The sequence below is a fragment of the Molothrus ater genome, chromosome Z (genome assembly GCF_012460135.2).
Source record: "Molothrus ater isolate BHLD 08-10-18 breed brown headed cowbird chromosome Z, BPBGC_Mater_1.1, whole genome shotgun sequence".
NCBI lineage: Eukaryota > Metazoa > Chordata > Aves > Passeriformes > Icteridae > Molothrus > Molothrus ater.
This window is the reverse complement of record NC_050511.2, coordinates 43,757,941-43,771,865: the sequence shown is the minus strand read 5'-3', so window position 1 is coordinate 43,771,865 and position 13,925 is coordinate 43,757,941. Positions and strand designations below refer to the sequence as shown.

The 13,925-nt window shown below is 44.3% G+C and overlaps 1 protein-coding gene across 1 annotated transcript in view; it reads right to left on the bottom strand.

Annotated features, from left to right (window-relative positions):
* Positions 1–12,193, bottom strand: part of LPL (lipoprotein lipase) — a 45,887-nt gene extending 33,694 nt beyond the window's left edge. The window contains exon 1 of the mRNA XM_036403519.2: positions 11,962–12,193. The gene's annotated coding sequence lies outside the window, so the exon portion shown is untranslated. The remainder of the gene's footprint in view (positions 1–11,961) is intronic.
* Between the last annotated feature and the right edge of the window lie 1,732 nt (positions 12,194–13,925).

The following is a 13,925-nucleotide window of genomic DNA, read 5'->3' as shown; positions in this document are numbered from 1 at the left end:
TGCAGAGCCAGGAACTTTCAACATCCACTTGGGAAAATCTCTCCAGACTTATTATGACAAAGAGATGATGTCCCATGTGCTATATTTTCAAGACAGGAAATGGTTATCCGTTGGGAGAAAGATGGCAAGGCCACATCTTTGTCAATCTGTGCCACGGAGTGACACAACATGATTGCAATCAGGGTTACAACCCAGCACAAGATGGAGCTGTAATTGCCAGTGGCATGGCTCCATTGAGCAGACTGCATCAGCACACCACTGTTGAAGTGCCAAGATCATGGACTGATGTTCTATCATTCCATAGGTAATCTTACCATGCCACCTTATTCACAAATTTAACATGTTATGGCATAAAACTATCTAGTTCTCCTGCTCCTGTAATTTCACCAGGGAAGCACTAACACAACTTCATTCCTCTTGGGGCAACAAACCAGGCTGATTTCCAGCCAAAATTTAGATGCTGGATTTGGAAGCTGTTGCACTGCTGGAAAAGGCCATGACTGTCCAACTACTTCTAAAGGCTTGGCCAAATGTTTTGCTTAACTTTTGGGCATTTAAGAGAGTAAGCAATGCCACCTACTGGCATCAAAAAGGAAAACTTAACTACTCCAGTGGGTTGGTGCAATGGGAAGATCATAAAGGAGAGGGCTGTCAGCATTCTTCAGATGGTCTTTTGCAGCTGAAAGTGAGGCAGAGAACAACAGGAGTTTTTCTCGTCACCAGTGTTACTTGGTTAAGCTCAGTAGGAAACATTTGAGTTGAGTCACTTGCTTTCACCATATGAGAACGAATAACAAGCGAAGTAACAACTAGACCTAGTGTTGATGTGGAGCCTGCATGCCAAGGCAGTCCCTGAACTTCCCCAGAAGGTGAACATGCAATGATTAGGTGAAATTACACACTTGCCTAGCAGTATTTGTGGATGAGTGCAAACTGGATGTAAGGGAAGCCTCTGAGGAAGGCAAGAATCTCATACAGTTTCAGGGACTGAAGGATCAGGACTTCATTTCAGAAGGAGAAGTCATAAATGGAAATTTTAGGCTATGTCTCAAACACTTAATGGCTTGGTGGATGGGCAGGTGAGTAATTCCACTCTCGTAATAGCATGGGTGCAAAGAGATTTGCAAATAATAGGCTTAGAACGCATGAAGAGAAATAAAAAAGCCTGTAACTAAACTACAGGATATCCTTGAGGCAACCACCACTGTTTGTGTGGGTTCCCCCATCCTGTGTCCAGCTGTAAGGTGTACTGAGGTAAGCACTTACAAAAGAGTTAATGTGTCAGTGGAAAACCCTTTCAAGGTGTTGATTATTTCCCAGTCCTGCTCACTTTGTCATCCAAGGAGAAGAGGATGCAAAAAACCCAAGAGACTACGGGCAGGAGCCAAGCCAGAGAGGGTCAGCTGGGTCCTCTCTCTGGCAAGGCAAAGGAGAGTGCCACAACTGAAGAAGCCCTGGGAGGGCAGACTCCCTACTTTTCCCTCAGCAGTGGCCATCCTGCTTTTACATGACTGTGTTAAAGGTAGCTCTGACCATTTTGTCAGCTCCTGTTCTTGCAAGCACAAGTGGTGCCACAGACTCAGTGGCACCACTGGCACCAGAGCCAGTCCTGACTGCACCCAAGAAGGACTTTTCCCCTGGTTTGCCAAAATTTCCTTTCCCCATCCTCCTTTATGCCCATGGCATGGATAGTCAAGTTGTAGCAGGCATATACACAAAGCCAGTATGTGAGCACAGGACAAGAATGGGTTCCACATTCCTACCTCTGACTCACTGGCTGAGTGAAAGCACACAAATATTTGTCCAGTTTCTGATGAAAAAAAATTAGTGTCAGGTCTAGAAAAGGGTGTTCTTCTTTGCCTATCTCCCATCTTCCAGGAGATGCTGCTCTCTGTCTCCTTAGTACACTATCATAAAACAGGACTTTTGGTGGGTGTATTAAAAAAAAGGATACTGGTGCTGCACAACTATCCCCTCTGACTATGCCCCATGCTCAAACAGAGACAGGCAGCACCATGCAGTTTGCAAAGATCTGAACAACTGGAGACACACCAGGAAAGACTGCAGGGCTGTGACCAGACTGCTGCAGAGGTGACACACAGAGCACAGCAGTGCCTGGACTCAGTGATCCTAGAACTCAGTGATTGTAGAGGCCATTTCCAATCCTAATGATCCTGTGATTCTATGACTGCTTCAAAAAACATGTACCTGCTTTTGTCCCTCTCAGTCACAGGCTTGTCAGCACTGGCCACAGCATGCCAGAATTCCTTACTCCCCAGAAGTCCTTCTGGGTGGCCACCATTCTTCAAGTGCCTTCAGGTCCCACTGCCTTCTGTTACTGTCACCAGAGGGGTGACATTGTCAGAGCTACCTAGAACATCTGGACTAAAGCAGCAGCCAACAATGATGTACTACCACCCAGAGGTAAATGGTTTCCTTATGGTGAGCACTGGGAGTTCACAGCCTGAACAGCACTGCTTATGAAACCTGTGTTGGCTCCCCTGCCCCATACTCTCCTTGTCCACTTCTTTGGCCTGGTCAGTTGTACAGCTAGAACAATCAGTAAAAGTGCTGCTAGGTCCATGGAAAATCCTTCTTGCTGCATTTTAGACATACAGAAGATCAAGCCTTACAGCATCTTGCTAATGGTTGCTGGCATTCACATGCAACAGGAGAAAGCCCTGAGCTGTTGCAAGTAGCAAACTCAGAAGCACATAGTGCAAAATAAAGCATTGAGCTGTGACAATGAGGTGGTGCCATGGAAGCAAAGCAGAGCAGCATGTGGTGCCATGAGACCCTACTAGCTGCTGCCAGTCCCTGCAGCCCGTGTATCTTTGGCTGCTGGTGTAAATTCTGCTCTCTGTCCTGAAAAATTAATGATAGAATTAAAACACCAATACTTCATAGGTACAGGTTTTCTTCTCCAGTACCCTGGCTGGATCCTGCCCTATGCTTTTTCATAATTTTTCTGCCTGTCCTTAATAGGAGAAATCAATACATGAGCACTGAAGTAAAACTGGCCCCAAGGAAAAACAGAGAAACACTGAGACCCCAGTGACTAAAAAGATAGAGTAACACATATAAGGTTACATCATTTTACACAGTACAGTGTCTACTACAGCTATAATTTAATAAACTGAACTCACAGTCACGTGCATACAGATGGTTTGTTGTTGCTGAATTCCCTTTTCAGCTCTTGTTAATATTTTGTGATACTAGATCCTACACAAGTTAATAATAAATTAGAAGAGAGTACAATTAATTGCTGTTTAAATGGCTGAGATTGAAGACATCTCTATAGAAGCATTCACCTTCTTCCCTGCCACCTGTTCCTGAAATAATTAGCTGCAATGGGAAAAAAATTAACAAGCAAACAAAAAAATACAAAATCTGAAAGAATACAAGTCACAGCTTTGCTAAGACTGCTTTATTTTCATGCCAGCTTTGGTTCAAATTCATTTAAGCACAGGCTAAAATTACAAGCAAAAGGAGTTGAAGTCATTCAGAATCAGCAGACAAAATCATTGTAATAAAATAATTTATCCATGACACGAAGTGGATATAAGCAGTGGTTTAGAAGAGATGGATTAATTTTCCTTCTCTGCCATATTATTTCCTGCATGGGCTAACATTCCTGGACATAATAGGATGTATACCTAACAGCCTAGTTGTTTTAATGCTACTTCAAGTCATTGGTGGTGCAAGATGAACTGTGCCTAAATGTACTGCTTCATGTCCAGTCCAGTAACACCTTCCCAGGAGACGGACTGGGCATCTGACTACAGTAATGTCATAAGTCACCTAAACCTAAACTAAAACCATATCATACAGAGAGTGCAGGTTAACAAGTGTTTGCATACTGCCAGGACAAGAAATAAAGTAGTACAGTAGTAGAGAAAACCCAGACTAAGACCCTCGTGAGCAATGGAGACAGCATGCCATAAGAGAAAGCACAAAAAGCTATCCCTGGATGCAGGGGGAAGAGGAACAGAAAGATCCCCCTTTCCCTTGCCCACAAGACAACCTGGCAGAGCTGTGGCTCACTGGAGCTGCAGCAGAGCCCTCCACTCAGCATCACCATCCAGGCTGTGGGTGATGCGCCTGACACACACCAGTCTCCAGTGAAGGCACTGACTCTCAAATGTATTCAGGCACAGGCTCCACACATTTAAACAACTGTCTCTTTCATGATAGCATGTCATGGGATAACCCAAAATGTTGTCAGATTCCATATCTATCTGTGCCCAAAAATTTTTAGTCTCTCTAAGACCCTGTAGCCAGGAAATGGAACAGGCAGAACGGTTGGAACTGAGTGGGGGGAGGAGGCTGGTATTGCAGGCACTTTAAAAGTCTGCTCAGGGAGGCAGCTCGGCTTCTTGTGCCACATTATTTTTGCTTTTTCACTTATATTTACTCATATTTTCTCCTATTGGTGAAAGGGATTGGCTGAACCTATAAACGGAGGCAGCTCATTTGAGAGTGTTCTCCTTTAAGTTGCCTAAAACCAAGACATAACATTATGGGCATGAAAACCCAGGCTATTCCTCCAGTATTACCTCTGCCCAGCTGTTGTGCTCAATAGTCCACCAGTTCACCTGTGAGGCTTGCCAGTGTACTGCCTTGTCAGGCTCATGTTTATGGATGCATTGAGCTGCTGACAGGCTGAGCACAGCACCTACTGCAGTTCAGGAACTCACTTATGATCTGGCAACACCTAATAAATTCCAGAAGATGGGAGATGGCATCAGCTGCAAGCTATCAAGTATACATTGCCCATGTAGAGACTGAAAATCATGCACATAAGACACCAAAAATCATGCATGCAGAGATGTCTCCAGACCAAACTGGCAAGCCATCCAGCCTTTACAAACAGCCAAGCATGGGCTTATGCTGGTTGTTTCTCCACCACATATTTTTCCTGAATTTGGGAAAATAGTTATGATGCAAGAACAAGATCTGCATACCTCAGTTCTTTGGAAAAAAAACAAGGAATAATTAATTCAACACAGTGCCAGCAGAAATAATATCACCCACATATTTTCATTGCTGAGGGCAAGAAGAATCTCAGGGTCATCCCTCTGGAGCAAATTCACCCAAAGGCCACCATGGAGCCCAGAAAAAAAATGCAATGTTCTGTTCTGGCTATCAGCACCAACTATTAAGAGCAGGTTTTTGCCTCTGCAAAGTCTCTGCAGAGAGGCAAGGAGCGTGACAAGAATTGTGCTTCTGCACCCCATGTGAAGGAAACCAAAGATGTAATAACTGTCTGAGAACACTGTCCTTTAATGCCCATGAGTAGGAACATCAAGAAAACTAGAATAGGCATTCGAGGCTAAAATCAGAGCAGATGCCTGGTACTGAGAAAGGGTGAGAGCTCAATCTGTTTAGTTCTTCAAGAAACTAAATAGGCCGTGACTGCACTGCAAAAGCACCTCTGCAGGACAGAAAATTCTGGATCCTGACAGGCTGTTTAATCAAGCAGAGAAAATTACAATAGGAACAAACAGCTGGAAACTGAAGTCAGATATTTACAATGAGTTTAGAAATATTTGTAAAATTAAAGTGAAACAAACCATTTGTGGGAGGTAACAAGAGCAGCACATTTAGACCCCTTCTGGGAGTGCAAAGCTTGCATGGCTTATCCATTGTGCTGACATGCACACTATTGAGGCAATGCAGGCAATGTAGTGCAAGTCTAAAAGGTATCCCAGTACCTCCATTGCACCTTCCCCACCTTTGATTTCCTTCACATTAGGCACCACAGGAAGTGAGTGAGGCTGGACTGTTCAGTAGCACCATTACCAGCAAGCTTCCCTTTAGCCATTACAGCCCACTGTGGCACTTTTCAGTTTTAGCATGCTATCTTCCTTATGGGAATTTCTTGATTTCTCTCTTCTTGCCTCCTTTTTAAAAAGGATAGAACACCTCCTGGAGCCCTGGAATCTTACCCATGTGTTTTTTCCTCATGGCTTTTTCTACGCTTTCCACACTTCTGCTCTTAGGAGAGCAAACCTTCATTCCCAGTTCAGCCCCAACAAGTGAGAGAAGGACACCTTCAGCTAATTTACATCTGAGTGAGCATTTGTCAGAGTAAAGAATAAAGGTCTTACTGTGCAAAATGGTTCCTGTGGCAGCACTAATCAATAGTTGCTTGATGGATTGCCTGCCAGGAGTCTTTCAGGCACATCATTTCAGCTGCTAGACTTTCTGCTTGCTCACTGCTTAACAAAATAAATAGACATGAATCATGGTATTTAACATAAAGCTCCAACTCAGAATCATAGCTGTTTAAAATGCACAGTGGTTTGCCCCACTCCATCCCTCCATTCCTTTGCTCACAAACAATGTTAAGTCCCAGCTTTTCTGGAACAGGCACAAAGCTTGAATGATAATCTCTTCACCAAGGACTGCCTTTTCTTCTGCAATCAGTGACTGCATTCCCTAAACAGCATTCCATTCCTCATTGCCTCCTGAAACAGGAGCCATTTGGAGAGAAAAGAATGGAGATGTATGTCCGTGTGGCTGATGGGAGGCTGGTATTTCCCATATGGCCTTCTTAGCTGCTGTGATGCAACGGCACAAACTGTTCCCTCTGCTCCTGCACCCATTGTGCTGCAAATCTGAAAGCTCCCACCACTGAACTGTCCCCACGTGCAACTGCATCAGATTTCAAAATATAAGAAGCAGCAAGGAGTCCAATTTTTCAGAAGCAAATAGCTTCTCAGTAATAATGAATAAGCGTTTGGCTCTCTAGAAGTTCTTATTCTATTCAGAAACATAGTTTGTTTCAGATTTTTCTTAATCTGACTTTTAAATGGATAATGCTTTTCTTGAAACCCTGTACACCTACAGACTACTAATACCCTCAGAAAGGGTGAATAATCATAGCATCAACTTTTTTTGGCCAAAGAGCAACATCCAGCTCCATCTAGCAAGTTCTGCCCCCTCTTCTATCTTGCCAACCCCATCAACACCCTCTGGCACAACTTGATCAGGTGGGAAGCTTGAAGTGATGTAGCATGCATATTCAGGCTCTGAGTAATGACTCATGTCTTGCTGGCACCAACACCAACAAAAGACTTCCAGGCCAAGGCTTGGGGCAAAGGATGGAGATGCCACCATTCCTCCCATCCACCTCCTGCTTGACCTTGCCCCTGCAGTCTTTGTAAGCCTCCCCTCCCACTCCCTCGTCCTCTGACAGCCAAGAAAACTTGTCATGCTCCTCTGATCCAGATTTCTTCACAGCACTGAGTTTTGATTCTTGCCCACTGCTCAGTCCTTCAGCCCATTCTGCCTTTCAAGCCCTCTAATGGCAGATTTCCCTTGCCACTCTCTCACAGCACCACCATCACCTGACCAGGGTTTTTGTATTCTGCCAGGACATTTTGAGCTCTGCTCTGGCCCATTTAAGGGGCTCCTGCCTTTTCCCCTCCCTCCCCATGGGCATACATGGCTGCAGTCACCAATTCCTCAAGCCAAACAGAACCATGCAGCCACCCAGATGGGAGGTGAGCTCTTCATCTACCTCTGGGGAGTATTGCTTACAACTGCTCTGATCCTTCTGACTCTTCCAGCAGCATTAGCAGAGCAGCACAGGCAAGTGCCAGGCAGGGTACTTATTCTGCAAATGGTACAGATCATACAGTCCCCTCCCTGGCAGCTGAGCATGGGGGAGATTTCCCACTTCTATGCAACTCAGGGCAGCCAGGAGGGTGGCACCAGTGTGAGAGCTAAGAGGGAGAAACTTTAGGTGCTGAATGCTGGAGCTTCAACAAGGATAAACCCCAATAATCTGGGCTCAGATGAGACCAGATGTCTAAGCAAGGCAGCATTGCAGCTGTGTACCCACAGAGAGAGTCCAGGTAGCTGGGAAATCCACAGGAGAATGATGAAGAGTGAGTTTGATAGAAAAGAGGTGCTGCGCCCTGTTGCAGCTCAGGATTTTGGAGCACATCTGGAGCATGCTGGCATGCTGTGAGGCAGCAGAAGCACACAAAACCTGGACGTTCCTGGGACCATGCATACTTAATGGCGTGGGCAACGTCATTTTGGAAAGTCAGAAGGGAAATCTGACTTGGAAAAGTTGATGGGTTACAGACATAGTTCACTTCCATGAAGAAGCAAGAGGGACTTTCAGCTTGAAGGCTCTTCCTCTGCAACCCACTTCACCATCCTCCACTTACAAGGAAGGCACTCTGGGGATGCACATGGAAAGCCAGTAAGAGCATAGCACTGGGAGATACCGGAACTATGCACTGTCATCCTGCTGGACGTAGTTCTTGTCTTACTTTTGACAATGCTACACATACCTTAAGGCTACACAGTGCATGAAGAGCACAGCATGGCACCTCTTTTTCAGATGAAAAGCAGTTTAACTAGGCACAAGATGGGTCCCTTGAGAAATTTCCATTGGGGCTTTCCAAGCTCAAATGTGTGGGAACTACAGGGTGATGCTTTCTGGAGCAGCCTTTGCAAAAGCTGTGACTGCACTAAAGCACGCAGTGCAGTCAGTCAGCTAATCTGTTGTCATCATTCGATGACAGATAAATGCCAGTAATAATAACCCCATCGAGTGCCTTGCAGACTGAGCAGTGCTGGCTCTATCACATTATCAACAAGGTCATTCCTAGCCATAGTATTAGGAATTATTTCTTATTTGCATCACCCAAGGAAAAATCTTGCATTCAAAACATTTTGTTATAGTTTTGGAAAATCCTTCAATTTCCAGTATTCATGTCCCTCTTCTTCAGCTTAGTTGTCATCTAACGTATTCATGTTTAATAATTTCTTTGTTAAAATCTTTAAATTATACATAAGAATTCAAAAACAAACAGAGAAGAACTTGAATATTTCATGTTAAAACTAAATGCTTTATGATTGCTTATAGAGTGAAATTAATAAGGAAACTGTGCCAATGCTGTATAATTTACACTGTGCTTAAGCAGAAAAACAGGAAGGCTCTAGAGCTTAGCTCTCTTTGAAGTTGTGCTTTCATTTTCTTACCTGGCAGGATGGAAGTGCTAGGGCAGAACTGCTAGGGCAGAGCTAACCTCTACCCTCAATCAAAAGAGCTCCTATTTTTGTTTATTGTGAGTAAAGTCAGCTTTAAGAACAGTTAACAGTAACAATCATCTGATCAGAGGCAAATAGTCACAGTGTTTCTTTGTTTTTCTCTCTTTCCTAACTATTTTGTCTGCTAATCTTCATGCTCTGCAGCCAGTTAGTGTGCCCTGACCTTACTAAAATTTAATGGCAAAAAGTCCAATAAACCTCCACCCCTGAATTTCAGTTTGGGCATAAATCTTTGGAACAAATCCACAGTCTGGAGGTATGGGAGGTCTACACATTGCTCTGAACTCAGATGATGACTGCAACACAGGTGACCACAAATACATTTGTTGAGTTCTACTGCTTGCTCCAAAAATGGGGTTCTGCACTGAGCTAAGAGAGCTGCACATATAATAGAGGTGTTAGTCAGAATTGCAGAGATTCAGCCAGTTGCTGAAGTCTTCCCTGATGACAATTCATAACTAAACAAGCTGAGAGCAATAATGAAGGATAAGACTAAGGATGATCTTCATAAAGGAGGTAGAGCTGTCAAAGTACTGGAGGCAGCCAAAAAAGGAGTGTGACACAAAGTAATTCACTGCTTTTTCTGGAAAAGGGGAATTCACCATCCAGATGTCTTCATAAATTCCTGTGTGACCCAGTTACTTAGGCTTTATGTGCTTTGCTTTCCCTGTAGAGGACGCAGAGACAACAGCTCACAGAGAAGATACAACTTGATGTGGTCAATTAGAACAACAATAAAAGCACTAAGGGGCACAGATAATCAAATAATTACATATTCCAGTGACACCAGTAATACCAGCAGGCAGAACAGTAAGAGCAAAAACCACGGTAGCATTAACCATTCAAGATGAGACAGTGCAAGGACTACAGAAATTTATCAGGCCTCAAGGCATACATGCTGAGGAAATATGGAATAAAAGTTGTACTTCAAGAGGAGGTACCTGAAGAGAAAAGAAGGGGGCATGGGCTTTTTTTCTCCCTTCTCATTTTAGTGTCCTGTGGCAAAATCAGGGTTCCATGGAGTTGAATGAGAAACCATGAAAATCCCATTACTTGGTGCAGCAATTGGTTTCCTTCATTCATTTCTTTCTTTTTAAAGCCATTTAGATGAGAGAGAGAACAGAGCAAATTAAAAGGGGAAGTTTTTGGGGTTTGGCACCCCAATGAATCAACAAATTTTTTTCCAAAATGCTCAATTTTCAGTTAATGAAAGCTAGTACATATTCTCTCTCTTCAGCACCCAAGTGATCTTTCCTTGAATTTCTGGAAGCTGGGGTCAGTTGCTCCAACTGTGATTTCAGCAGCTAGAATTTTTAAGTCAAACTCCTTAAATGCTTGAAACAAGTGGATATTTATACCCCTCAAATTCAAGGAATCAGCCTTGGTGAGTCAGAGGGAAAAGACTGCTCCTGTGATCGATCACATTAGTGACTCAAAGCCCAAGTACATTTGAAAAACTAAACTGTCCCCAGGGCTCATAAAACACTGTGCCAGGTATTTTGCATTAAAGTCATACCAATCTCTGAAAGCCAGGCAGTTTGCAAAATAGTAGGATTAATGTTTATTGGTATTGAATACACATAGCCAAAGCCCCTGCCCTGAAGAATTTGCAGTTTAAATAGTATAGGCCAAACTGGCAGAACACATGCAGCTCTGGGGCTGGTCTGCTCCTGGGGAAGCTGAGGGAGCTGGGGAGCCTCTCAGGCTCTTGGGCACAGTGGCAGATCACAGTGCAGCTGTGCTGGAGCTGATAGCCCCTACCAGGAGCACCGGGCTCTCCTCTTTAATCATGAGAGGTTGGGCCCCAGACTGCACCATCAGCACATAGGAACCCCTCCCTGCAGGACTTTTGCAGCTCCTAACACTTGGCAAAAGAGGCCCTGTCAGTCATGCTGCACACTGAACTAAGCATCAAGACACGTTTGATGATTCACAAGTGCAGCAAGAACTCAGAGGGCTGCAATTTTGCAGCCTCCAGAGACTTGTTTGTGCCAAATTTCTTAAGAAGTTTGAATTAGCTAAAGATGTGAATCAAATTGCTGTGGAATTTAAAAATGAGATTGAACTTCTATGTCTATATTTTGAAAAGGGAATAATCTTGTCTTGCCCTGGCAGCTACACGGAGGCCACCCTGCCTCTGAATTGCGAGGTCCACACCAGTCATCAGTGCCGTGCATCTCATCCATTTTAAAAGCAGAATTACCTCACTTGAGGTGCAACTATCCAGTACAACCCTTTGTGGTGACATCAGACATGGGAGTGGGGTAACCTTGACTCACAGTGGAGCTCAGCCATTATGTTCATGAGAATTGTCTCCACTGAATGCCATTGTGGGTTCAAAGGTTGGACAACTCATCATACCTTCCTGACTGAGTTTTGTTGAGCCCTAATAGAAACAAGGAGAAACCAAACAAAAAGTGAGCAAGGAATTCAGTGTAAACCAAGGGTGCCCACCATGACAGGCAGATACACATATCCTGGGAACAATGCAACAGTCCCCAGTCTTCACACACGTCAGTGTAAATGCTACAGCTGTGAGATCTAAGCACCACATTCATTAGAAATGTGATGTCTCAAAATTCCCAGTTCCAATGCTTGTCAGCTGAATGGAGCCCAGTGCCCCAGGACGGAGAAAGGCAGAGCAGCACACTGAAGTAAAGCCATACTCCAAGAGGAGCTGTCATAGATGAAGCTCCCAGGAAGGCTGAAGCTGGACCAGAAGCATGTCTTACTGGCTGACTGGGTCCTTCACAGAAGAGGTCTCCCATCTCCATGCAAAAATTCCCTTTATATTGCTGAAGCCCAACATTTTGGTCTCTCAACCCCTTCACTCCACTCAGAGGGTTATGTGCTCACCTGCAAGGAAACAAGCAGCTAGGGATTATGTACCTTGAGCAGCTACCTCTGTGGCTTCATGCCTCTTTTCAGTTCCCAAAGTTGGATGTTCAGACCCCAAAAAGGATCTAGCGAAGGATGGCCAAAAAACTAGCCTGAAAGGAGTTTGGAGAGAGAAAGAAAGCAGCAGTAAAGGAAAACACAGCTCTGTAAGGTTTCAGTGTACCAAGTCCCCATAATCTGCCTACATTTTGCCCACACACCGTTTAATCAGAGTGCCAGGGAGCCTGGCTCCCTGCCAGCGGGAATGCAGATTCAGACAATTTGTCCAAAGTGCAGTCAGAAATTGCAGCTAAAACGAAAGAGCACTTCATTTTTTAATTCTGCGTGTGTATGTATATGGGCTTTTTTCCCCCCATGAAACAATTACAACCTCTGACTGCCGCCCACACTGCAGTTGCCTGAGAAACGCAGCGTGGGTATGGCTGTGGTAACAGGACTGGCTGGCTGCAAGGCTCCCATGAAACTGTGCCAGTAGCTAGACATGGAAAGTATTCCTGTCCCAGGCACAGACCTCTGCAAATTTCTGCCAAGGTGAGCATCTCTAGTGTCTTTATTACTCAGGTAATTATGCTGCTAATGGCATTGGCTCCATCCACCCCTGTCTCAGTACTTGTACTTGCAGGGTGCTCAGCACAGTTCAGCCCAAGATGGGATGGAACAGGAAGCAGAGCACACCAAGACCCACGTATCACACATGCACTTCTGACTGGACAGGAGCACTTTCCGCACCCACTCTCACAGCAGCATCCCCGCCACCACCGCAATCAAAATAATTTCTTCTCAAAGGACAGGGCACATGTCTGTGCTGAAGACTGGACTCACAGTAAGTGTTCAGCCATGCACGTCTTGGTTTACAAGTCCTGACTGGAATTACCCTGAAAAGAAGAAGTGTACTTATTTTACACTGGACATTTGGGAAGAGGAGAGGATTGCCCGAGCTGACTAAAAATATTCACCTTCCAAAGAGTTGATGGGGCATATCTACACTCCCCTTTTGACATAGAGCAGAAAGATGATTTCTGGCTGAACAAAAAACATTTTCTTGGAGAGGAAGAAAGCAAACCATACCCACCCCCCTAAACTACTTATTTTGAACAATCTTAGTAAAGCAACGGTGGAAAACAGGCTTCAACTGTGTTTTGGGTTTTCTTTCTGTCCCTTCTGCAAAGACACACCACATCCAGCAGACAGTGCATAGCCCCAGGCGTGCTGCTGTCTTTCAAGCTATCAGGTGCAGGAACGAATATCTACTTTGGCTAACTCTGAGAATTTCACCCCTGAAGGCCAGTGCACAGCATGCTTTCCTGACCCTATGGCAAGCCCTGGCAGTATTCAAAATACCTCCCTCTGCAAACAATGGGGGAATAAGAACTTTTCACCAAAAAGCACTCTGGTAGAGGAAGTGGTTAGGCAGCCTTCACAAGGGGCTGGTCCTTTCTTATTAATGGATTGTCTTTTACAAGTGGTAAATGAATCTGTGTACTGTTCAGTTGCCTCCCATACTTTTTCTTTATAGTATTGTTCAGTTTTTGTCTTACCTCTGGTTTTCAAACAAATGCTCTCCCTTTGGGCAAACCCTCCTTGCAATCTTCTTTCCCACAGAGTTTCCAGTCTTTGATGCTATATTCTGCTCTCTTCTGCAGATTTTTAGCCATCTGTACATTTCTCTTACGTTTTAAGAATGCATATCATAAAGGCCCTTCAGTACCTTTACACATGCAGACAAGCAGTGTTAGCTGAGAAAACAGTGCTTGTACACTATGAAAGTCTTTCCCTGAGATTTTAACTCACAGACTCCGCTTTCCCAATATGTCATTTCTACGCTGTTTGCATTCTTGAGATTTGTGGCCTGTGGTAACTAGCATAATTCAAATATTTACAAACATTGCTGCAAGCATCCTTGCAATGGTCAATGTGTTGTGGCTGAAGCAAGTTAAGACTAGGTAGGAAATGTT